General features: G+C 41.7%; 1 protein-coding gene across 3 annotated transcripts in view; it reads right to left on the bottom strand.

Moving 5' to 3' along the window:
- Positions 1-26,971, bottom strand: part of FAM184B (family with sequence similarity 184 member B) — a 184,637-nt gene that overhangs the window by 129,044 nt on the left and 28,622 nt on the right. The window lies entirely within an intron of this gene.

The raw sequence follows: 26,971 nt of genomic DNA, 5'->3' as shown, positions 1-26,971 counted from the left end.
ATTTTTATTAAAAATATTTTTCTTTAGTTTTTTTACTATATTTTTTACTTGTCTGTAAATTTTTTCAAATTCTATTTTACTTCCATAATTTTATTTTAGTTTACTTCAGTGTATTCACTTTTTCAAATTTTCAAAAGATTTCCTTCTTTTTCCTTTTTTTCATTTTTCTTTTTCTTGAATGCAGAAAGAGAAAAACTTCATTTTACTTTCAATTTCTATTAAAATATTTTTCTTTAATTTTTTTACTATATTTTTTGTTTTTATGTAAATTTTTTCAAATTCTATTTTACTTCCATAATTTTATTTTAGTCTACTACAGTGTATTCATTTTTTCAAATTTTCAAATGATTTCCTTTTTTTCCCTTTTTCTCTTTTTCATTTCTTTTTCTTGAATACAGAAAGAGAAAAAATTCATTTTTATTTTTAATTTTTATTAAAAATATTTTTCTTTAATTTTTTTCTACTATAATCCTTACTTTTGTGTAAATTTTTTCAAATTCTATTTTACTCCCATCATCTCATTTTAGTCTACTTCAGTGTATTCATTTTTTCAAATTCTCAAATGATTTCCTCCCCCCCTTTTTTTTGTTCTAATCTGTCAAACCACTTTCAACACCCAGACCAAAACACACCTAGGATCTAGCATCATTTATTCAATTTTGTGTGTGTGTGTGTTTTTAATTTCTTAATTTTAATATTTTTAATTTTTATATTTTTTTAATTTTAATTTTTCTACCTCATTAATTCCTTTTCTCTCTTCAAAATGACAAAACGAAGGAATTCACCCCAAAAGAAAGAGCACGAAGAAACAACAGCCAGGGATTTAACCAACACAGATACAAGCAAGATGTCTGAACCAGAATTTAGAATCACGATAATAAGAATACTAGCTGGAGTTGAAAATAGATTAGAATCCCTTTCTGCAGAGATAAAAGAAGTAAAAAATAGAATGAAATTAAAAATGCTATAACTGAGCTGCAGTCATGGATTGATGCCGTGGCAGCAAGAATGGATGAGGCAGAACAGAGAATCAGCAATACAGAGGGCAAACATATAGAGAATAATGAAGCAGGAAAAAAGAGGGAGATGAAGGCAAAAGAACATGATTTAAGAATTAGAGAAATCACTGACTCATTCAAAAGGAAGAACATCAGAATCATAGGGATCCCAGAAGAGGAAGAGAGAGAAATAGGGGTAGAAGGGATATATGAGCAATCATAGCAGAAAACTTTCCTAACCTGGGGAAAGACACAGATGTCAAAATCCAGGAAGCACAGAGGACCCCCATGAGATTCAACAAAAACTGACCATCAACAAGGTATATCATAGTCAAATTCACAAAATACTCAGGCAAGGAGACAATCATGAAAGCAGCAAGGGAAAAATGTCCCTAACCTACAAGGGAAGACAGATCAGGTTTGCAGCAGACCTATCCACAGAAACTTGGCAGGCCAGAAAGGAGTAGCAGGATATATTCAATGTGCTGAATCAGAAAAAATATGCAGCCAAGAATTCTTTATCCAGCAAGGCTGTCACTCAAAATAGAAGGAGAGAAAAAAAGTTTCCCAGACAAAAATTAAAGGAGTTTGTGACCACTAAACCAGCCCTGCAAGAAATTTTAAGGGGGACTCTCTGAGGGAAGAAAAGATGAAAAAATATATACACATACATATACGTGTGTGTGTGTGTGTGTGTGTGTGTGTGTGTATATATATATATATATATATACCAAAAACAACAAAGATTAGAAAGGACCAGAGAACACCACCAGAAACTCCAACTCTATAAGCATCATAATGGCAATAAATTCATATCTTTCAGTACTCACTCTAAACGTCAATGGACTCAGTGCTCCAATCAAAAGACATAGGGTAACAGAATGGATAAGAAAACAAGATCCATCTATATGCTGTTTACAAGAGACCCACTTTAGACCTAAAGACACCTTCAGATTGAAAATAAGGGGATGAAGAACCACCTATCATGCTAATGGTCAACAAAAGAAAGCGGGAGTAGTCATATTATATCAGGCAATCTAGGCTTTAAAATAAAGACTGTATCAAGAGATGCAGAAGGGCATTATATCATAATCAAGAGGTCTATCCACCAAGATCTAACAATTGTAAACATTTATGTGCCAAATGTGGAAACACCCAAATATATAAATCAATTAATCACAAACATAAAGAAATTCATTGATAGTAATACCATAATAGTAGGAGACTTCAACACCCCACTCACAGCAATGGACAGATCATCTAATCAAAAAACCAAAAAGGAAACAATGGCTTTGAATGACACACTGGACCAGATGGACTTAACATATATATTCAGAACATTTTATCCTAAAGCAGCAGAATAGACATTCTTCTCCAGTGCACATGGAATGTTCTCCAGAATAGACCATATACTGGGACACAAATCAGCTCTAAGTAAGTACAAAAAGATTGAGATCATACTGTGCATATTTTTTAGACCACAATGCTATGAAACTCGAAATCAACCACAAGAAAAAAATTGGAGAGATAACAAATATTTGCAGACTAAAAAACATACTACTGAAGAATGAATGGGCTAACCAAGAAGTTAGAGAGGAAATAGAAAAGTACATGTAAGCCAATGAAAATGATAACACCACAGCCCAAAACTTCTAGGACACAGCAAAGGTGGTCATAAAAGGAAAGTATATAGTAATCCAGGCCTTCCTAAAGAAGGAAGAAAGATCTCAGATACACAACCTAACCTTATGCCTTAAGGACCTGGAAAAGGAACAGCAAATAAAACTCAAAACCAGCAGAACATAGGAAATAACAAAGATTAGAGCAGAATTTAATGCTATTGAAACCAAAAAAAAAAAACAGTAGAACAGATCAATGAAACCAGAAGCTGGTTCTTTGAAAGAATTAACAAAATTGATAAACCACTAGCCAGTTTGGTCAAAAAGAAAAAGAAAAAGGAAAGGCCCCAAATAAATAAAATCAAGAATGAAAGAGGAGGGATCACAACCAACACAGCAGAAATAAAAATAATAATAAGAGAATATTATGAGCAATTATATGCCAATAAAATGGACAATCTGGAAGAAATGGACAAATTCCTAGAAACATATACACTACCAACACTGAAACAGGAAGAAATAGAAAATTTGAACAGACCCATAACTGGAAAAGAAATAGAATTAGTAATCAAAATTCTTCCAAAAAACAAGAGTCCAGGGTCAGATGGCTTTCCAGGGGAATTCTACCAAACATTTAAGGAAGAGTTAACACCTATTCTCTTGAAGGTGTTCCAAAAAATAGAAATGGAAAGAAAACTTCCAAACTCTTTCTATGAAGCCAGCATTACCTTGATTCCAAAACCAGACGGAGACCCCACTAAAAAGAACTACAGACCAATCTCCCTGATGAACATGGATGCATAAATCCTCAACACAATATTAGCCAACCAGATCCAACAATACATTAAAAAAAATTATTCACCACAACCAAGTGGGATTTACACCTGGAATGCAGGGCTGGTTCAATATCCACCAAATAATTAACATGATTCACCACATCAATAAAAGAAAGGACAAGAACCATACGATCCTCTCAATAGATGTGGAGAAAGTATTTGACAAAATACAGCATCCTTTCTTTTTAAAAATTTTTTTTAACGTTTTATTTATTTTTGAGACAGAGAGAGACAGAGCATGAATGGGGGAGGGGCAGAGAGAGGGGGAGACACAGAATGGAAGCAGGCTCCAGGCTCCGAGCCATCAGCCCAGAGCCTGACGCGGGGCTCGAACTCACGGACCGCGAGATCGTGACCTGAGCTGAAGTCGGACGCTCAACCGACTGAGCCACCCAGGCGCCCCACAGCATCCTTTCTTGATAAAAACCCTCGAGAAAGTAGGGATAGAAGGAGCATACCTCAAGATCATAAAAGTCATATATGAACGACCCAACGCTACTATCATCCTCAATGGGGAAAAACTGACAGCTTTCCCTTTAAGGTCAGGAACAAGGCAGGGATGTCCACTCTCACCACTGTCATTCAACATATTATTACAAGTCTTCGCCTCTGAAATCAGACAACACAAAGAAGTAAAAGGCATCCAAATCGGCCAGGAGGAGGTCAAACTTTCACTCTTCGTGGCTGATATGATACTCTATATGGAAAACCCAAAGATTTCACCAAAAAACTGCCAAAATTGATTCATGAATTCAGCACAGTTGCAGGATATAAAATCAATGCACAGAAATCAGTTGCATTCCTATACACCAACAATGAAGCAACAGAAAGAGAAATCAAGGAATTGATCCCATTTACAGCTGCACCAAAAACCATAAAATACCTAGGAATAAATCTAACAAAAGAGGTGAAAAATCTATACACTGAAAACTATAAAAAGCTTATGAAAGAAATTGAAGAAGACATTAAAAAAATGGAAAAAGATTCCATGCTCCTGGATAGGAAGAACAAACATTGTTAAAATGTCAATACTACCCAAAGCAATCTACATATTCAATGCAATCCCTATCAAAATAACACCAGCATTCTTCACAGAGCTAGAACAAATAATCCTAAAATTTGTATGGAACCAGAAAAGACCCTGAATAGCCAAAGAGATCTTGAAAAAGAAAACCAAAGCAGGAGGCATCACAATCGCAGACTTCAAGGTATACTACAAAGCTGTAATCATCAAGACAGTATGGTACTGGCACAGGAACAGACACTCAGATCAATGGAACAGAATAGAGAACCCAGAAATGGACCCACAAACGTATGGCCAACTAATCTTTGACAAAGCAGGAAAGGATATCCAATGAAATAAAGACAGTCTCTTCAGCAAGTGCTGCTGGGAAAACTGGACAGCAACATGCAGAAGAATGAACCTGGACCACTTTCTTCCACCATCCACAAAAATAAACTCAAAGTAGGTGAAAGACCCCAATGTAAGACAGGAAGCCATCAAAATAATTGAGGAGAAAGTGGGCAAAAACCTCTTTGATCTTGGCTGCAGCAACTTCTTACTCAACACGTTTCTGGAGGCAAGGGAAGCAAAAGCAAAAATGAACTACTGGGACCTCATCAAAATAAAAAGCTCCTGCACAGTGAAGGAAACAATCAGCAAAACTAAAAGGCAACCGACATAATGGGGGAAGATATTTGCGAATGACATATCAGATAAAGGGTTAGTATCCAAAATCTATAAAGAACTTGTCAAACTCAACACCCAAAAAACAAATCATCCAGTGAAGAAATGGGCAAAAGACATGAATAGACACTTCTCCAAAGAAGACATCCAGATGGCCAACAGGCACATGAAAAGATGCTCAACATCACTCCTCATCAGGGAAATACAAATCAAAACCACAATGAGATACCACCTCACACCTGTCAATGGCTAACATTAACAACCCAGGCAACAACAGATGTTGGCAAGAATGCAGAGAAAGAGGGTCTCTTTTGCATTGTTGGTGGGAATGCAAGCTGGTGCAGCCACTCTGGAAAACAGTATGGAGGTTCCTCAAAAAATTAAAAATAGAACTACCCTACGACCCAGCAGTTTCACTACTAGACATTTATCCAAGGGATACAAGTGTGCTATTTCGAAGGGACACATGCATCCCCATGTTTATAGCAGCACTATCAACAATAGCCAAAGTATGGAAAGATCCCAAATGTCCATTGAAAGATGAATGGATAAAGAAGATGTGGTATATACATACAATGGAGTACTACTCAGCAATCAAAAAGAATGTAATCTTGCCATTCGCAACTACATGGATGGAACTGGAGGGTATTATGCTAAGTGAAATTAGTCTGTCAGAGAAAGACAAAAATCATATGATTTCGCTCATATGAGGACTTAAGAGACAAAACAGATGAACACAAGGGAAGGGAAACAAAAATAATATAAAAACAGGGAGGGGGGAGAAACAGAAGAAACTCATAAATATGGAGAACAAACTGAGGGTTACTGGAGGGGTTGTGGGAGGGGAGATGGACTAAATGGGGAAGGGCACTAAGGAATCTACTCCTGAAATCATTGCTTCACTATATGCTAACTAATTTGGATGTAAAATTTAAAAGATAAAAAATAAAATTAAAAAAAGAATGAAAGAAAAAAAAAAGAAAGAAAAAGTTAAAAAAAAAAAAAGGCTAAGCTAGAGCGGTTCCTGGGTGGCCCAGTTGGTCAAGAGTCCAACTACTGGTTCCGGCTCAGGTCATGATCTCACATTTCTTGGAATCGAGCCCCACATCCGCACTGACCACACGGAGCATGCTTGGAATTCTGTCTCTCCCTCTCTCTCTCTCTCTCTCACTCACTCTCTCTTTCTGCCCCTCCCCTGCTTGTTCTTTCTCTCTCTTAAAATAAATAAACTTAAAAAAAAAGGCTAAGGTAGAACTGTATGTGCAGAATGGAAGGGTCTCCAAGATGTGTTAATACAATTAGTATAATGTAATATTAATATAATCTTTAAGCAGTAATAGTGTACATAATAGCATTTGTGTAAAATTTTAAAAACTAGACATGCATAAAAATAGATATGTATATATTTATGTGTAGCTAAATAATATGGTAGTATATGTATAAATTTTGTTTTCACAGAAGAAAATACAGGAAACCTCCAATAGGTTCATGAGAAGAACTTATTTTTCATTGTCTACCTCTCTGTATTGTATAAATTGTCTTTCTCTGCAATTTTTTGAAATAGTTCACATTGGTTATCTGACTTGTGGAATAATTTGACATTTTTGTTTTATTTTTTATATCTGTGCATTAAAGAAAACAAATAGAAGTTAGTTTGACAGTGAATTCACTGGAGAGTCATTTGGATGGTTAGCTGGAAAGCAGACTATTCAGCAGTGTATTCAAGGCCATTATAATCAAGCCACAGCTTTCCTTTAAGTTTATTCATTTTTTTTATTAATTCAGCAAATATGTGAAAGGCCACCATGTTTCTAGCTCTATATAAGAAGCTCTACAGATTCAAAGATCACAAGCCATGGACAGTATCCTCAAGTTGCTCATGGGCATTTGTGCCAGTGGAATGTATTGTCCATGATGCTGTCATGGAGGAGAGTGCCATATGTGGTAGTTCCCAAGGTGGGAGGGATCTGTTTGCCTTGGGTGATTCATAAATGCTTCACAAAGCCATTTGAACATGACCTTGGGAAGTGTTAAGGTAGAGAGGACATCAAACTGAGGAAACATGTGTAAACACAAGAAGAGGTGGAAGGAAATGGTGTATTTACAAATCTTTAGGTCATCTGGCATGCCTTGTGCATGGGGTGAGGCCAGGAAGTATTCAGAAGATGAGACTGGAAAGGCAAAAAAAAAAAAAGGCATATCACAGATGGCCCTGTTTACTCTAATGGCAATAGGGAGCCAATGCAGATGTGATGTAGCTGCGTATATGATCCAGTGGGTTTCAGAGAGGTCACCCCAACATCAGTGAGAATAGATCCTAGTCCCATGGTGGTTACATGAGAGTCTGTGAAGCATAGTAATTAATAGCATGGAATGTCTGGATTTGAATTCTGGCTCTACTACTTACTAGTTGTGTGATTTGGGGAAAATTATTTAGCGTTTCTGTGCCTCAGTTTTCTCAGAGTCAATGTCCAATAATCCTCAAAGGTCTAGGTATCCAACTTTCTCCAGGACACAGCTACCCTCATACACTCACACAACAGTTCCCCTTGGGGAAAGACTCAGTACCGAGGTGTGAGTTCTTTCTTAAGGGGACCTGTTCTCCCCTAGATGAAGGGGCTCTAGGCCTATGAACTGATGCAGGTCTGTAACAGTTCAAGGAGCAATGACTCTCAAATAGCTTGATGCAAGTTAGGCCTCTGTTCATGACACCTACAGATATAAAATCATTAAGGTTGAATTAAAAACCCTATACACTTTCAGCTTGACTTACAAGTATCAATATGAAACCATGATGTAATTTATCTTTAGAAAAATACCTATTTCATATATCTGCATGGAAGGTCTAGATTCAGGGCATCTGGGTGGCTCAGTTGGTTAAGCGTCTGACTCGATCTCAGGTCAGGTCTTGATCTCAGGGTCATCAGTTTGAGTCACGTGTTGAGCTCTGCGCTAGGTGTGGAGCCTACTTTAAAAAAAAAAAAAAGCCTAGATTTGAGGAACAACCTAGTAGCAATGAGTGCCCTCAGCATATAGACTGCAGGCTCTTAATGCCATTTTCTACTAAAAAGAAACAAGGGTTGAAAGATGTGTGAAATATGTGAGTAAGGTATTTAGCAATGTCCACCCTCAAATCTGTAACTCAAACCCTGACCTCTCTCTTAAAGGATCATTAAAAATAACCAGCTGCCTCCCTGACATCTTGACTTGGATGTTTCATAAGACCTTTAAACTCAACATGCCAAAAACAAAACAAATGACCTCCTCCCCACCCCCAACTAAATCTGCCTTGCTACTAATTAGCTGTGTGACTTCAGAGAAGCCTCTTAGCTAGTCTAGTCTCCAGTGTGTGAACTGGGCCAATAACTAAATTATCTCTAGGTCATTTCCAGCTGAAGGAATGTGTGGGACTAAAACTTGCCCCCATTTGTCAGTACTAATTTAATTGTGCATTGTTTCTAAAACTGAACCACTTTTAAGGCAACACTAAGTTCCTATATATTCTTGGAAGCAGCAATACTGCATGATAAATCTTAGCATCAGCTTAGCCATCAGAGATTATTTATTCAGTACTGGCAACTGCGGTGTATTTGGCTGAAATTTCAAATAGCCCATCGTTGCTTTCACTATGGGCTCATGCATCCTGGAACCAACCAGCCAAGTAGCTAACCACCTGCCTCCCTGTAGCAACAGCCAAGGGCCTGTCTGTTGTTGGGAAGATAATTTAGATGACTGGGTTTTTTTTTTTCAGGTCCAGGCTTTTGTATCCGTTTCTGAAATGTGACAGGTGCATTTTTTTCCAAGGTAGGAAGAAGAGATGGTTTTGACCTCTAGTGCCTATTGAAGCATCTGCAGAAGGGTGACGTCATTTTTATAGCTTAAGTGAGGGCACTGCCACAGTAAAGTGAAAGGGGTGATAAATAAGATCCTTGGAGGCTGTTAAATGGCACTTAGCAGGAGGGAGGCCTGAGTGACAAGTGCGCACTGCTCAGGGATCACAACACGCTTCCCCTTTCCTTGGCACTCTACACTGTCACGCTGATGGTGGTGTTCAACTTCACTGTCTCTCTGCTTAGAAGGTTTACTTGATTTAAGGGGTTAAAAAGTTAGGAAAGGTTAAAACAAATGAGAATAAAAGATAGTTGGGAAAAGGTGGAGAAAAGGTGGATCAGCCTCTTTCAGCCAATTCAGAACCACCACCCCCACCCCCCACCCCCGCCCCAAGGTATAAAAGATAATGCATTTATCTTTTCTCTGAGGCAGTTGAAGTCTGACGTCAGCTGGAGCATCCTATCCTATCCTTGGGAGTCAAAGGAAATGTGACCGGAACCCCCATTAAACGGACAATGGGAATCTCAGCACCATCCATCCTTTGGGTTTTCAGGGCACTGGCTTCTGTTTCTTCTGGTCTCCACCAGCTCCACATCCCTGCTTCCACTGGACTCATTCCCTTTAGGGATTAGCTCACTGCCTTGAAGTGCTGTCCAGTTTCTTCAGACATTGTCAGGCAGTGGACACTGCCCGGACACTTTTACTCCCCCAAGAACCACCTCTATGGGGGTCAAGGCGGCAGACTTGCCTGAAATGTTGGGAGAAGTGTTCCATTGCATGGCATCAGAGCTCAGCGAGCAGCTCAAAGTTGGGTATAGGGCATCTAGCTAGGTTCTTAAAGTTAATTCAAGAAAATCTTCAGCCATTCGCTGTTGTTTTAAATCTATTTGCTATGTCAGTTAGTTGCCATCTTCACACATCAAGGTAGGTACTGCTTCCAATATTTGTCAGGTGAGGAATCAAAGCAATCTGTTGGGTAACTTTCTAAGGCTCCAGACGGTTTGGGGCACACGAGTGATGTGAATCCAGACCTGACTGACTAGGGCCCCTAAACAATTCAGGATTTCATAACATGCTTAGTTGGTAAGGAATTCATATACGAATTCTCACCTGAGCAACAGTCCAGTGGAGGAAGCAGGGATTGAAATGCCCATTTTGCACATGAGGAGCTGAAGCTCTAGAGGAAATTCAAGGTCAACCAGATATTCAAATCAGAAAACCATCCAGGCTACCCCTTGTCTGTCCGTGTCTCTTGCCAAATAAATAACCAAACAAGACACACGTCCTGGACTCAGGCAATGCATTCAACATTGTTAGGTATTGCTATTTATGTGTGACTTGTCCTTTTAATGTTAAGAGCACTTAGAGTCTTAAAAGACCTCTGGGAAAATGGGGAGCCCAATCCCCAGGTCTCCCTTGGAAATTCTGGTTTACCAGCAAGAACCACCACACTGTTGCATATTTACACAGAAGCCTCCTGGGCTTCTGGGAAGAAATGTCTCTTCTCCAGGGGACTCTGTGACTTCTGATTAAGTCCTAAGATAGTGAACTGAAGGCTCTTCAAAGTCACTGTCCAAATATGGCTTGAGCCTTGAGTGAACAAAGTCTGCCTAAGTCATTGGTTCTCAACAGGAGTTGATTGGACCCCCCCTCCCAGCCCCCAGAGGTTATTTGGCAACATCTGGAGACATTTTCTGTTGTCTAGGGGAGGGCTACTGGTATTTAATAAGTAGAGGACAGGGATGCTCCTAAACATTTACAATGCACAGGACAGCCTTTCACAACAAAGAATTATTTGGCCTCAAATGTCAGTAGGGCCCAGGCTGAGATACCCTGCCATAAGCCTAAGGTAATGCCCGGGCTCCATCCTGGGCCCTGGTTGACTCATGACACAAAGCAAGCTCAAGGTGGTGGCTATCATGCATTCTCTGACATAGAAACCTCAAAAACAAGTGGCTTGTTCCCCCATAGAAGGGAATGTAAGGGAACTAAAGTATGAGATAGCCTTCAGAGCTCTTTCTGTGGTGGCTGAACACTAGGGGGAAGGGATGTTTCTCCATCTTCAGGAGAGTGGGCTAGGCAAGTGGCAGGAACCTTGGTGGGGGTAGACAGGGACAGCTGGGGAGCTCCTCTTCCCAAGGAATATAGATGGAAAAGACAACCAGAAGCAGCAGCAAAGAGGCACAAAGTTCTCCCTGCAGCAACCCTGAGGCAGGCAGGTGAGGTGGGCACTGTGTCCATTAGACAGATCCAGACAGGGAGTCCTCGGGGAATTTCACAGAGGTGATCTAAGCAGTGGCAAAGCTGGAACCAGACCCAAGTCTTCTGATGCTCTTAGAGACTAAATTGGGTGCCCTCCCAGATTTATACTTTGAATTACTAACCCCTAGTGTAAGTGTATTTGGAGAGAGGGCCTTTAAGGAGGTAATTAAAATTAAATGAGGTCATAATGGTGGGGCCCTAATCCAGTAGGACTAGCATCCCAATAAGAAAAGGAAAAGACACCACAAACCTCTCCCCACATATGCACAATGGAAAGCAATGTGTGGACACAGCAAGAGGGGGGCTGTCTACAAGCCAGGAAGAGACCCCTCTCAACAGAAACCAACATCACTGGCAACTTGTTCTTGAACTTCCAGCCTCCAGAAATGTGAGATAATACATTTCAATTGTTTAAGTCACATGGTCTGTGGTATTCTGTTATGGCAGCCTGAGCCAATCAATACAGATGTCAACATTTGGCTCCCTGTGCCAGGCTCTCCCAACCGTGGCCCATCATTCTAATGACACCCAGGTCACCAATGACCAATTATAATGGCTTCTTTTTCATGACTCAAACCACCTTCCATCTCTGCACCACCTGCCACCAGTCAACACTCCCTCTTGAAGGCCTCTCCTCCCGTGTGAAACACCAGCTTCACCTATGTCTCCCAATATCTCTCTCGGGCTCTCTCTTTCATAGGATAGCTGTCCTGAAGGTTCCATTTTTGACAGCCTTTTGTTCTAATGCTGCAAATCCTCCCTGGGAAAGCTGCCAAAAGACCTATTTCCACAAGGATTTTAAACAATCTCCATAGCAATGAATGGAAGTACCCAGTCCAGAATCAGTTTGTACCAAATATTTACTGAGTGAAGGAGTAAATGAAGAAATAAACAAACTATCCTCTATAAGTTAATAATTCCTAAAATCCAGTCTCTAGCCTAGCTATTTCTTCTGAGGTCCAACCCTACTGTCTTAGGGACTGCCCATAGCTGCAAAACAAACTACCCTTGAACTCAATGACTTATTACAAGAAGCATTTTTTTTTCTCACGCAGGCTAACTATGGTTGAGCTGATCTAGGCTGGTCTTGGCTGAGTGGATCTGCCCCACGTTTCAGATTTTGAATCATCCGGGTTTGGCTCCAAGCTGTGAGAGCTGGATTCAGGTCTGCTCCTTTGGGGCCAGACTATAGGGACTGTGGCTACTCAGCACATGGTTTTCTCACGGCAATATCCAAATGGCACAAGCACATCGAAGGCCTCTGCCCATATTCACAGCCTTTAACATTCCATGGACCAAAGCAGGTTCAAGAAGCAGCCCATCATCAATGGGATGAGGAGGCAAACTCTGTTCATGGGATGGGGGAAGGGGATAGGAGTATTTGCTGAACACTAATGCAAACATCCAAGCTAGCACAACTATATATTGAATCTCCCACAAGATATTTCCCCTTTGAATATCTTACAAAGTCCTTAAATTTTCCATGTCATTTGCCAAGAACCTGCCATTACCAAATCCTCCTTTTGTAGAGTTGGGTCTCCCTGTCCATGTCCTATTAGCAGGCGATCCTGCTGAATTTGGACAGAATTCCAAATACCTACTTCTACCAGCCAGCTCCCCTAAATTCTGAATCACCCACCTTCTAGAACCCCTCATTGTCCTGGCCCACACGGCTGAAGAACTCTCCCATTGCAGACATCAGCCTGACTCACACTTGTGCTGCCTAGCCTTTTCAGACACTGCGTCCCTGGCATCTCAATGGGATGCTCACTTCCCAGCTCCTGTTGTTCAGTGCTGGTTCTTTCCCTGCCAGTCAACTCCAGCTACCAAGGTCCCACAAGGCCCTGTGCCTCTGCTTCCCTAAGTCACAATGAGGATACTACACACTGCACAGCCCTTTTGAGCACTCACCTGCTGTAATGGAAACAAGCTTCTCTCTATCAGCTCTTCTCTGGGGACAGCATGTCATGGATGTGGCTATGAACCACTTTTCATGGAACTCACATTAGGACCCACCAAAGGGGAGAGAGGTCAGCACATGAGTTACTGATTAGCATTTGCTTTCCTGAGGCATGGTTTAGTTTACATTTGCTCACAAATACACACACACACACACACACACACACACACACACAACCCTATACTCTGTTCTAATTTCTCCACTCATTTTTATTTAGGCTGTCACCAGATAATTTGATAGGCTTCCTTGGGACCAATGGGCCCTGCTCCAGGAGGCTGAAGACAGGAATAGCAAGTCTGGACAGGAGTACTTTGGCAGCATGGAGAGGAAAAGCTTTGCAAGACGAATGTCGCCAGTATTGCTGGCTCTTGCCTGCTGTATTAATTTCTCCTTTAAAAGAAAGCTGACCCATTTTTTCCGGCCCACAGCCCTAATGGACTCTTATTCAGAGGCCATCCTTCTCCCACATAAAGAGCTGTATTGTGTTTAATGATAAGGCTTTTAATGGAATTTGCTATTTCTGGGTCTCTGGGAAAACGCCATTAATGAGCTTGCAACAGCAAGGAAAAGCAGACGCTTCAGGGGCGTGCTTCTCAAGGGCAGGCTACCCTGGCAAGATGATGCACGAAAACCAGAAAACAGGTTCTTTCACACTTTCTTGGAACTGGTTTGACCTAACAAAACTATGATCGAGACAAACTTTGTCTTCAAAATGTCAAGGTATCGTTCTTACCCGCCCCCATGCTACCCACCCCCAACATCCTCTCGGCATGCCCCTCATTCTGATATCGCCCACAAGTGCTTCTGTCACCCTGATCATAACAAAACCATCAGCAGAGTGCAAAACTAGACCAAGACACGCAGGTAAACTAAGCAGACTAACACCTGCCACTCCTTCAAAACCTGGAATTGATCCAAGGCCTGTTTAAGACACTGCGAATGACATGAGGAGGAGAGACCCAAGAGGCAGACCACTCCAGGTGCGTAGGTGGCAGTTTTAATAACAGCAAAGGGACCTTTCATACGAGGCTTATCTTGGGTGACAGTAAGACAAACGGACGCCTGCACCCACCCTCCAAATCTTAAAAGGTTACTAAGAGGCCCTCACCAGGCCCGGTCACGTATATACTGGTGGTTTTCAACACCACATCACCCTCTCAAGGCTGTGTCCTCGGAGCAGCCTCTGGGAGCTGGAAAGGCAAGTGGAACCCACATTCCAAGGGCAGGAGAGGGGGTGCCCGGGTTCAGCTCACAGGTCAGTTGGTGGTCCCGTCGTCTTTTTGATGACGGTCCCCAACAATGCAATGCTTCTCTGAAGGAGCGGCTTCTGCCGTCCCTGGGCCCTTCCTATGATGTGCTGCCACCTCTTACAGATGGGAGTTTTGCTGGCACACCTGCCCTTTCATGTCTCCTGCTGGCACTCGCCGTGTCCTGGCACTCATGGAGCACTAAAGACATAGAAAAAAGGTGTAAGATGCAGACCTTGTCCTCAAAGGTTTAACAGTTCAAACTAATCCAACTCCCGTTACTATTATTGAGAGCAGAGCCCTATGCTCCAAGCTGTTGAAAGTTCAAAAATGAGGAAGACAAAACAGAGCGTCCTGGTTATCTTACAGGCTTGCTCAACCTGAAGTCTGCAGCATCACCTGAGCTGGCTGAAAATGCATATTCTCAGCCCTCACTGGGGACTGACTGAATGCAAAATGCTAAAGGTGGGCCTAGCCGCATGTGTTTAATACTAACATCTGAGCAGCACAGGCCTCAAGAGCTTCTAGAGAAGTGTAGGAAATAAGATAAACATGCAATCTCGCTGCTACCGGACAGGCCAAGCCCAGCGCCCGGCAATGGACCAGGACCTGTCGCCTAGGCCAGAGGCAGTGGCCTCGGAGTCAGGCTGAAGTCACAGCCACCAGTGCAGTTTTCAAAATGCATCACTGCCTGAGCCCCACACTTTGCTGGTCTAAATTTTCGTTAAAAAACCCTGACAGTTATGAGAAGAGAGCAGCTCAGCAGATATCTGAGAGAGCAGTAGCCTTCAGTAATGGTGAAGAGGGGATTGTAAGAACCCAGTGTATTTGCTTTCTGTGGCACCATAACAAGTCACCCACAGACTGGTTTCCAACAACAGAACTTTAGGGGAGCCTGGCTGGCTCAGTCAGGAGAGCGTGGGACTCTTGATCTCAGGGTCATGAATTCAAGCTCCACACTGGGTGTAGAATTTACTTAAATAAATACTTTAAAAAATAAAGTAAAACAACAGGACTTTATTCTCTCACAGTCCTGGAGGTCAGAAGTTCAAAGTCGAGGTGCCTGAAGGGCCTCACTCCCTTCTGAAGTGCAGGGGGAGAATCATCCATTCTTGGCCTCTTCCAGCTTCTGGTGGCTGCAGGCGTTTCTTGGCTTGTAGGAGCACTTCTCCAATCTCTGCCTCCGTTGTCACAGGGCCTTCACCTCTTCCATCTCAAATCTTCCTCTGCTGTTCTCTTGTAAGGACACGTGTCATTGGATTTAGGGCCCACTCAGACAATAGAAGACTATCTCATCTCAAGACACTTAACCTTCAAAGGCTCGTTTTCCCAATAAGGTAGGATTCACGGGTTCCAGAGCTTTGGTGTCTACCGGGGACACAAATTTTGTGTGTGTCTACCACAGTCACCAACAAGAGAAGACAGCGTCTGCCAAACATACAATTAGCACGAAGCAGTAAAAGACTGAGCAGTCTCTTGGGCTTGCTTGTTAACCAAATGGGAGCCCGAAGTTCAAGGGGCAAAGTTATTATGGTAGCTGTTCAGAATTCGGCAGGCAGGGGCATAGCTTTTCAGGAAAATTTTACCACCATTCTGCTTCGAAAGACTGGGGAGAACACTATGTCTGATGATGACATCAATGATTCACAAGCAGGCCTCCCTGCTTCCTGTTTTGAAGGTTCCACAGCAAAGGAAAAGGTTTTCTCAGGAGACCAGGGACAAGACAGGGAGAACAGCTCATGTGCCACAGATTCCACTGGAGCCCTGAGCTGTGAGGAAGCTGCTTGCTTCTCTGATGGCTTGAGCAACCCAGGAGCATCCTTGAGCGACATCCTCTTACTCTGGAGGATCAGAATACAGTAACTTCAAATAGGTCCATTACACAGTCAGAATGTGAAATGACAATCTGGGCCTGTGATTATGTCACTGTAGTTTGAAAGTAATTACAGTAGTCCCTTCTCCCTGCCCTTATCTGCTGGGGACACATTCCAAGAGCCCCAGTGGATGCCCTGAACCCACAGATAGTACCAAACTCACTTGTACATGCTATAGGTTTTTTCCTTCACATACACATTTATGATAAAGCTTAATTTATAAATCAGGCATAGTAAGAGATTAACAACAATAGCTACTAATAAAATAGAGCAATTTTAATGCTATACTATAATGAAAGTTATGTGAATGTGGTCTCTCTCTCTCAAAATGTCTTACTGTACTGTCCTCACCCTTCTTGTGGTGATGTGAGATGATAAAATGTCTACATGATGAGACAAAGTGAGGCAAATGCCACAGGCATTGTGACATGTATATCACACTGTATCGGGAAGATCATCTGCTTCTGGACTGTAGTTGACCCTAGGTAACTGAAACCACGGAGAAGGGGGGACCACTGTACATCATGGTCTCAGAAACTATGAGTGTTGCTCTCATGGAACTGTCCCAGCAGTTTATAGAGGTAGAGAGCTGTAATAAATGCCTTTAAAAATGGCAAGCTTTGCAGTTAACAAGTCAGGAGAACATCTTGTATATGAGACTGCTTTCAACTAGTCACAAAATAGCCCTCTCTCCAGGTCTCTCCCTTCCAAACTTCCTGATATTCCTTCATAGGAGTCTACCTGTAACGAAGGTGAGTTTTACTCATAGAAATTTAACCAAAGAAAATAATATAGCACGTGTGCAGTCTCAAGAACATCCATCATAATACTAATTACAGTAATGAAAAACTGGAATCAACCAAAATGCCCACCAATAATAGTTCTCAGGGAAACTTCCTTGATGCCTCGGGCTGTTCAGTGTTTTCATACTTCTTGCTTGGTAACATATCAAAATTGTAATTTGCTTGCTGTATAAAAACAGTAGATAATAAATAAACATTGAAAAAAATTATGTTGGAGAGCTCAAGATCTATTGTGAAGGTAACACAATAGTTATGTATCATGTAACCCTATTTTTGGAAATTATATGTCTATATTTGCATGGGGAATTATATAGTAGGATGTATAAAAATATTACTTATTATATCACTATAGTTACTACATATTTGAAAATGCTTTAAAATCTTGTTGTTTGTATTTTTGATTTTTCTAAAATGGATGTTTTTCTTTTTTTTTTTAATTGTTTTTAATGTTTATTTTTGAGAAAGAGAGACAGAGCACAAGCAGGGGAGAGGCAGAGAGAGAGGGAGACACAGAATCCGAAGGCGGCTCCAGGCTTGCAGGCTCCAGGCTCTAAGCTGTCAGCACAGAGCCTGACTCGGGTCTCGAACCCACAAACCGCAAAATCATAACCTGAGTTGAAGTCGGACACTCAAGCAATTGAGCCACCCAGGTACCCCTGGATGCGTTCTTCTAAAATAGTATATGATTGGTCATTGCTCTTTTATTTTACCTTATAATTCTGGTGTCCCGAAGGAATTGGAATCTGACCAATGGAAGCACCAAGTTTGGTCAGACCCTGTGTCCGTAGTCAGGGGCTGGAAGTGACTAAGTCAGATGCTGGCTTGGGAGGGAATGGAAGAAGTCCACTTACTTGTCAGATTTGACCAGTTCCCCAAGGCACTCAGAAAATTAGAGAGTAGCACCTCCTGAGTTCTGGCCTTGAGAAGAGCTTCCCCACTTTCCCACAAAATGTATGTAAACTCTGGTTAAAATTTGATACTTTATCCTAGGAGCAGAGGAAGGTCAGGGTAGAGCTGTATTCATTTAGTCCATCAATGAGCACACGTGGGCACCGATCACTAACCAGGCACTGTTTTGGGCACTAGAGGTAGAGGAGAAAAGAAAGCACACAGAAATCCCTGCCCTCAAGGAACTCCCTCTGTGGAGAAGAGAAGGCAATAAATAGAGGAGAAGAAGAAAATAGCAGATAGAGCCAAGAGGACCTCAGAAATGAGCAGGGCAGCAGCACAGTCTAGGGGCACAGGGAGGCCGGGTCCGAAGAGACATCTGAGCCGAGAGCGGTCAGCCAAGCCAGGGGTCGGGCAGAAGACTCCACAGGACAAAGACACCGAGCAGCAAAAACTGGGCACATTTGAAAGGCCAAAAAGAAGGATGATGTGGCCCGGTAGGTGACACTGAGACATGGTCAGCAGCCACCTCAAGTGACCACCATTGAGAATGTATTCTAGGTGAACAAATTTCATTCCAAGAGAAACAGGAAGCCACGGCATTTTAAACAGAAGAACGACACGTTCTGGTTTATATTTTAAAGGCTCATGCTCGCCACTGTGTGAGGAGCCCAGGGTAGACCACAGGATCCTGAGGAGGCCACAGCCAGGGTTGGAGCAGAGGTGGAGGTGGACAAGGAGAATGGAGATGGACTGATTCGTTATTTGTTTATGGGGTGAAGTCACCAGGACTTGCTTTCAGAACTGGATTCAAGCAGGAGAAAGATAGGATTCAGTTTATTTTGTTTAATGTTGTTTTAATTTAGCAGCTTTATTGAGATACAATTCTTATACCATACAATTTGCCTAATTAAACTACAGTTCAGTGGCTTTAAGTACATTCACAGAGTTGTGTAACCATCACTACAACTGTCTTTAGAATATTCCCTTCAGGGGGGCACTTGGGTCGCTCAGTTGGCTCAGTCAGTTAAGCAGTTAAGCATCCGACTCTTGGTTTTGGCTCAGATCATGATCTCATAGTTGGTGAGTTCAAGCCCTGTGTCGGGCTCTGCACTGACAGCACAGAGCCTGCTTGGGATCTCTTCTGCCCCTCCCCCACTCACACTCTCACTCTCTCTCTCTCTCTCAAAAGTAAATAAACTTAAAAAATATATTATATAAAAACATAATATTCTTTACCCTAAGAAGCTCTGTATCCCTTAGCCACTACCTGCCCCCCACCTCGTACTTTGTACCACATTTCATTTATCCATTCTTCCACTGATGGACATTTAGCTCATTTCTATTTTGTGGCTATTATGAATAATGTTGCTATGAAAAGTGTATGAGTTTTTGTGTGGGTGTATGTTTTAATTTCTCGTGGGTACTGCAGAATTGCTGGTTCATATGATAACTCTGTTTAACTGTTGGAGGAACTGCCAGACTGTTTTCCAAAGCAGGTGGAATGTTGTGTGTTTCCCACCAACAGTGTGTGAGGCTTTGATTTGGGTTTTTTTTTTTTTATAAGGGAAATTATTTTTAAGTTTATTCATTTTGAGAGAAGGAGAGAGAGAGTGAGAGCGAGAGCGCACAAGCAGGGGAGGGGTAGAGAAATGGAGAGACAGGATCCCAAGCAGGCTCTGCGCCATCAGCACAGAACCCAACGCAGCATTTGAGCTCCCGAACTGTGAGATCATGACCTTAGCTGAGATCAGGAGTCCAACACTTAACTAACTGAGACACCCAGGCGCCCCGAGGCTTTGATCCTGTTTTATGGTCACTCTGGCTGCTGTGTGGAAAAAGGATTGATGCAGACATCAGAATGGCCATGCAAAAGTGGAGGTTATCTTAGTAGAGTTCAGACACCCCACTTAAGGTGTACTTCATTTGTTTGTTTTATGGCAAAAAGATTTTTGTGAGGAAGCCATCTTTATACCATGAATCACATCATTAAATGAAAAGATTCCAACAGAGAGAACTTGTTAAAACAGATCTGCAGTTTTCAAATCTAGGATCCTAAAGCAAACTGGTATGGAACTGAGTGAACATCTGTCCCCAAACAAGCTCCTACAAGCAGGAGGGTATTTTCAGAGAAGCTACAGGAGTCAGGGGGTACAATAAAGCTTCCACACCTTTAAGCCATGAAAGCCCAGGGCTCAAGTGGCAGCCTGTGGCTGAGGACTCCTGTGGCAACAGGCATCACTCCTACTGCCTTTGGACCCTGCCTCTCTGTCCCAGAGAAGGGCTGGCTTTGTTCCCATTGCTGCTTTGGACAACTGGGCAAGAGTCCTGTCCCTCGGCACTTCTTCCAGTCCAGAAAGGAATGGGAAGCCAGTGTCTATCAAGCTCACAATATGACCAGCCCTGGGTGAGACGCTCCATTTGCAGTCAGTAAAACCTCTTCTGTCAAATTACCAAGGAAGAAACATTTATTTTTTCCAATTAGATACGCGGAAAGTTGGCCCCTTTGGCTCAGAAGGTCAGAAAAGGCCTCTCTAAAGAGATGGTATTTAAGCTGATACCAGCCACGTCCAGATCAGGAGGAAGAACAGTCCACAGTAAACCCCTAAATCATTCATTAGCTAGCTCTCCACGTGTCTTCATGTTTTTTTTCATTTAATTTTTATTTATTAGCATAAATAAGAGTAAGAAGTATCCCTCTAGAAACAAATCAAGTTTAAATTGATTGAAAAGATAACTTTGAGTAGAAATTGTCATTGTTGGGGCGCCTGGGTGGCGCAGTCGGTTAAGCGTCCGACTTCAGCCAGGTCACTATCTCGCGATCCGGGAGTTCGAGCCCCGCGTCAGGCTCTGGGCTGACGTCTCAGAGCCTGGAGCCTGTTTCCGATTCTGTGTCTCCCTCTCTCTCTGCCCCTCCCCCGTTCATGCTCTGTCTCTCTCTGTCCCAAAAAAAAAAAATAAATAAACGTTGAAAAAAAAATTAAAAAAAAAAAAAAAAAAAAATTGTCATTGTTTTTCCTTAATCTCTCCATAACAATAGCCCCTACTCCATCCCTACAGACATCCACTATCTCCCTCACACATTAGTACCATTGTCTCTGCTAATATGTCTTAGTAGACCTTGGATCTGGGGGAGATCATGTAAACCAACGGCATGGCAGACAACGTGTGTTTCTATGGGCAGATGGCTCCATGAGAAAAAAGGAGGAAGAGGAAAGAGCTCTGCCCAATTCCTACTCTTAGCCTCAGTAATTGGATACGCATTCCCCCTTCCATGGGAAAAAGTAGTAAAGATGACTGGGAGAGGTTAAGTCTGGACACATAAGGATGACCAGGGAAGAAATATTCCCCACCCTCCACACACACCCAGCACTAGGCTCTGGATGTCCTGGTTCTGTCACTACATACTAATGTGACATTGGGCAAGAATGCTGGCTCTCTTCTGGGTTTCAGATTTCTTCTCTCTCAATTAGAGATGGTGCTTCCCTCCTTGCCATGCAGACAGAACTGCTGTGCGCACAGGATGAGTAAGTGTGTCAAAGGCTTTGCAGAGAGCACACACACTACAAAAAAAAAGAATGAAATCTGGCCGTTTGCAACAACACAAATGGATCTCGAGGGTACAACACTAAGTGGAATAAGACAGAGAAAGACAAATACCATATGATTTTACTCATATGTGGAATCTAAAGAACAAAACAAATGAACAAACAAATACAGAAAGACTCATAAATACAGAGAACAAACTGGTAGTTGCTAGAGAGGAGGGGGATTCGGGGAGATGGGCGAAATAGGTGAAAGGGATTAAGAGGTACAAACTTCCAGTTATAAAATAGATGAGTCAAGGGGATGAAAAGTACAGCATAGGGAATGTAGTCAATAATATTATTATAATGTTGTATCATGCAATGATTATCATGGTGCAATGTATGGAATTGCTGAATCACTGTGTGGGACACCTGAAATTAATACAACATTATGTGTCAACTATACTTAATAAAATAAATAAATAAATTAAAGCCACTTGGGTGGCTCAGTTGGTTAAGCGTCCAACTCTTGATTTCGGCTCAGGTCACGATCTCATGGTTCATGGGTCTGAACCCCGCGACGAGCTCCACACTAATAATGCAAAGCCTGCTTGAGATTCTCTCTCTCTCTTTGCCCCTCCCCCCATAAATAAATAAAATTAAAAAAAATAATAAGATAAATAAGTAAAAAATGAAAGGGGGGGTAGGGAACTAATATAAAGCCTTGAAGCTCAAAAAGAAAAGATTACAAACACTAACAAATCATAAGGTATCACAAATGTGTGGAAGTTGCAGGCCCTTGCTTGCAGGGTCTTCCAAGAGACTAGCGGAGATGTTTTTAAAACAGTGACTGAAAGGGTCCCGTAGGGTTAGTCTACTCCTTCTACTTTTAGCTGGGAAGCTTCTGGCACCTAGCAGAACTGCTCATTGTCTCCCGGGCCCATTTTCTCTGATCGGGAGATGAGAGGGAGGGCCGTGGGTATGTGGTTACTTGTAGTCCGGGTTCCCGAGAGTCAGTCTTCAGTTGGAGAAATGGTTCATGGACAGGGAACGCACACTTTCCCACTCATTTGCTTGTTCTAATTTAAAGGGGTCTTCATTAAAGCTTCTATTTGGGGCAAGACTTTCTATCCCTCGAAAGTTGAAACTGGGGAATCCCTGAGTATGAGGGATGCCAAGCCTTCTGGGTATGAGGATGTGGAGAGCCCTGAAAAAAAAAAAAAAAGAATCAGCCTGAGATTGCTGGGACAGAGCAAAAGCAGAGGTAGGCCTGACTGTCCCAGGCTTGGCTGGGCCAAGCTGCCTGATGTTTTCAAGACTGAAAGCTTCCCAAAGGCTTTCATAGGGATGGATTTGGAACCTCCTGTTGCCCAAATAACCCTTCTGCGTCCACTTTACTGTTTAAACCTTCACTTGTTCTGAAACGGTTGTTCTTGGCCTTGAGAAAACAGCAATGCCTGTCACCTCTCTCTCGTCTCCTTCAAAGGTGGGGCCTGGGGCGTTGTATGCTTCATGTTTGTTTTTAACTTTTTATTCGGAAACAATTTCAAACTTAGGAAAAAAACTGCCAGAAGAACAGCACAAAGAACATCCCCACACCCATTCACCTGTTCTTAACATCAGTGCCCTTTGTTTTCACCTGTTCTTAACATCAGTGCCCTTTGTTTTATCGTTTGCTTTCTTTCTATATTCTATTTTCTATATTTTATTTATAAGATAAAATGCTCTGAGAATAAGACATCACACTCATGTCCTGGAAAGTAAGACCTATTATATCACAGTGATATAAATGCTTTTACTTTCTCTATCATCAAATTCCAGTTTGCCAGTCAACTCCACTGTCTCCTCACAGCAATTTTTCCACCCAGTAGAGACTCCAGTCTAGGATCAGGCATGGCATCTAGTTGTCGGCTCACTGGTGTATATATTTTTTTAATTTAATTTATTTATTTTGAGGGAGAAAGAGCACTCTTGTGCGCATGCGGGGGAGGGCCACGGCGTGAGGGAAATAATCGCAATCTCCCGCGGTGGTAGCACAGAGCCCGATGTGGAGCTCCACCCCATGAACCGTGAGATCATGACCTGAGCTGAAATCAAGAGCTGGTCGCCCAACCCACCAAACCACCCAGGCACCCCACCCCTGGTGTATTTTTAAAAGCTCCCCAGATGACTGTAATGTGAACCCATGTAAATGAATATTTACCACACTAATACATACTGAGTGTCTACCAGGTGCAAAGTATTGTGAATAAATTAGAGTTTATGATTTTTAAGGGACATACTATCTACAAATCAACTATAACATCAGATGGATAAATATCATGAAAGAATATTTACCAAGTCTGTGGGAGGAAACTCTAATTAAATTTAACAAGCTCACTGAGAGTACAATGTGCCAGGCATTGTACGAACTTCTGGAAAAACAGATGTAAGAAAAAAATAATCAATGCACAATTAATAATGAATGAATGCATGGCTAATTTCAAAAGTGAGGTTTTTCAAAGGCTTTTCTTGGGACCAGTGAGACTTAATAGATAAGTAGGACTCAACTTTTAGAGATGAAGACATTTCAGGAGAGGAGACATCCAGAGGACAATAGAGAGAAGTGAGTGACCATGGAGTAAGCAAAGAAGTGTACTTCATTGTGACTTGAGAACTGAGTGCGTGGAATTGGATTAGGTTTTCTTGGAAAAGTAGGCTGAACAATGCAAGATGACAGAGTCGCTTTGAAACATAGTTGGGCCGTTTCTTCAAAAGTTAAACATAAACTTAACATACAATCCAACAATTCTATTCCTAGGTATCTACCTGAGTGTAATGAAAATGTGTGTCCACACAAGGACTTTACACAGGAATGTAATGTTTGTAGAGCATTATTTATAGTAGCCCCAGCGTGGAAACAACCCAAATGTGTGCCACAGAAGGTACATATTCATGCATTGGGGTACTACTGAGCAATGAAAAGGAATGAATGACTGATACATACTACAACATGGGTTAACTTCAAAAACATTCTGCTAAGATTTAGCAACTATGTGAAAAAAGCTAGATGGAAATACCACATACTGTATCATTTCACTGAGATGAAATGTCTGGAAAAGACAAATTTATAGACAGAAAGTAGATTAATGGTTGCCTGGTGTTGGAGTTGGAATGGGGACTAAGTACTAATGGGTACCTAGGACAGGTTTCTTTTTTTTCTTTTTTTACATTTTTATTCATTTTTGAGAGACAGAGACAGAATATGAGCGGGGGAGGGGGAGAGAGAAGGGGAGACGCAGAACCTGAAGCAGGCTCCAGGTTCTGAGCTGTCAGCACACAGCCAGATGCGGGGCTCAAACCCATGAACCGTGAGATCATGACCTGAGCCAAAGTCAGACACTTAACCGACTGAGCCACCCAGGTGCCCCCCTAGGATAGGTTTCTTTACAGTGATAGCAATGTCCCCAGACTGGATTATGGTTATAGAGTAACAACTCTGTACATCTACTAAAAAAGTTGAATCATACACTTACATAGATGAATTTTATAATATGTAAATTATACTTGAATAAAACTGTAAAAATTAAGAAGTTATTAAAATCAGAAAGGAAATATGAACAGTAATCTTAGAAATGAAAAATATAATTATTGAAATTCTAAAAGCTAACAGGGAGAAGAAACTCTGGACTGGATAAATTATTTAGAGAACTGGCACACAGAAGGATTGGATTAAGGAATTCACCAGGAGGCAACGCAGAGGCAAAAAAAATTTTTTTTTGAAATCACATTTCAGGATATAGATGAAGTGGCTGGCTTCCTCACTGACCTAACAGCAGTTCCAGAAAAGAGAATGTAGGCAATGACAGAGAAACAATATTTGAAGAGAAAATCATTGATAATTTTCCAGAATTAAAGAGAGCACACCAGTCCTCACCAGAAGGGACACTCACTCACATCTAGAGAGTTCTGGTGAAACCGCTGCACGTCAAAATAAAACAAACACAAATCTTGAATACTTTCAACAGAAAGGCAGACTGTCTACAAAGGAATGAAACATAGACTGGCAGCAGAATTTTTACCAGTGACAATCAGTACCAGAAAACAATGGGGCACCTTCATCAAGGTGCTCTGGGAAAATAACTGCTCACTAGAATTTTACACCCAAACACATTTTCACGCTCTGGGAAAATGACTGTTCACTAGAATTTTACACCCAAATACGTTCTCACCCAACACTGAGGGCAAAATACAGTTCCAAATATACAAAGAATTCCCTCCCCACCCAGACCCCAACAGAAAGGATTATTAAAAAATGAACTTCAGCTAGAAGAAAAGCAAACCCAAAGAGAAGGCTTTGGATTTGAGGGAAAAATAGTGAGAAGAACCTGATGAAGTGTCAGTGAATTTAAATAACTCTTGACTATAAAAATGATTTTTATTTTTTTAATGTTTATTTGGGGGGAAAGAGAAGGAAAGAGTGTGCAAGTGGGGGAGGGGCAGACAGAGAGAGGGAGAGAGGCATTACATAATAAGAATCAATATGACTTCTAATGCAAAATAGCCTTTGAGAAACATTGCCTACTATGTGCTAGGGATCATGCTGCTTTCGTCACTGCTGTGTCTTCAGTGGTTGGCACATAATAGGTGTGCCATAAATACTACTGAGTGGAATGATCACCACATTGTATTGAAATAATCTGTTTACGTGTTTGTTCTACACAGGGGTAGGGACTCCGTCTTAGTTTTGTGCCATCAATATTCAGCACTGGGCCCAGCACACAGCAGGCACTCCATAAATTTAAATGAATTCAAGGTTCATCTCTTCCATAAAATCTCCCTGTCTCTGCCTATAATGGCTTACCCCTTGTTTCCACTTCTATAGAACTCATAATTTGAAATATCCAATTTAGCAACTGATTACACAATAGTGTCTTTTAGTTTTCTTTTCATATTTCAAACCTTGTTTTTCCAAAAGTATTTTAGATTCCTTACAGATAACGATGTTTTATACTGTGCCTAGCACCTTGAATCAATACTTTTTGGGGGGATGAATGTCATATTTGAGTAAATGTAGATCAGTGGTGCCAAGGTCTCAAGGGGTATCTTCATTCTCTTTTTTCAATCCTTGACTAAAGAGATCACTGTTTGGAGACGGGGTCATATGCAAAGAATGTGGACAAGTTGATGGGAGGGGCGGGAGAGGGCAGCTAGTGCCCAATTCCAAGCCAATTCCAAGTCTCCCTGCTGTCTTCCTTCCAGCAAAATAGAGAGGAAAATGCCTGTGAACCTACCAAAAAATGGGTGTGGGGAAGTGGAGGAAGATAGAGAAGAGAGCACGTCCCGTACACTACTGGACAGAATCTGGACCTGACCCTTCCACTAGCAGGCACGGTACTAGGAATTTATTATGAGATCAAAAGGAAACCCTGAGGCAAAAGCTACATTCTCACACTGGGA

This window comes from Leopardus geoffroyi, chromosome B1 (assembly GCF_018350155.1).
Source record: "Leopardus geoffroyi isolate Oge1 chromosome B1, O.geoffroyi_Oge1_pat1.0, whole genome shotgun sequence".
Classification (NCBI taxonomy): Eukaryota; Metazoa; Chordata; class Mammalia; order Carnivora; family Felidae; genus Leopardus; species Leopardus geoffroyi.
Note: the sequence above shows the minus strand (reverse complement) of the source record. Positions and strands in the feature narration are given on the sequence as shown.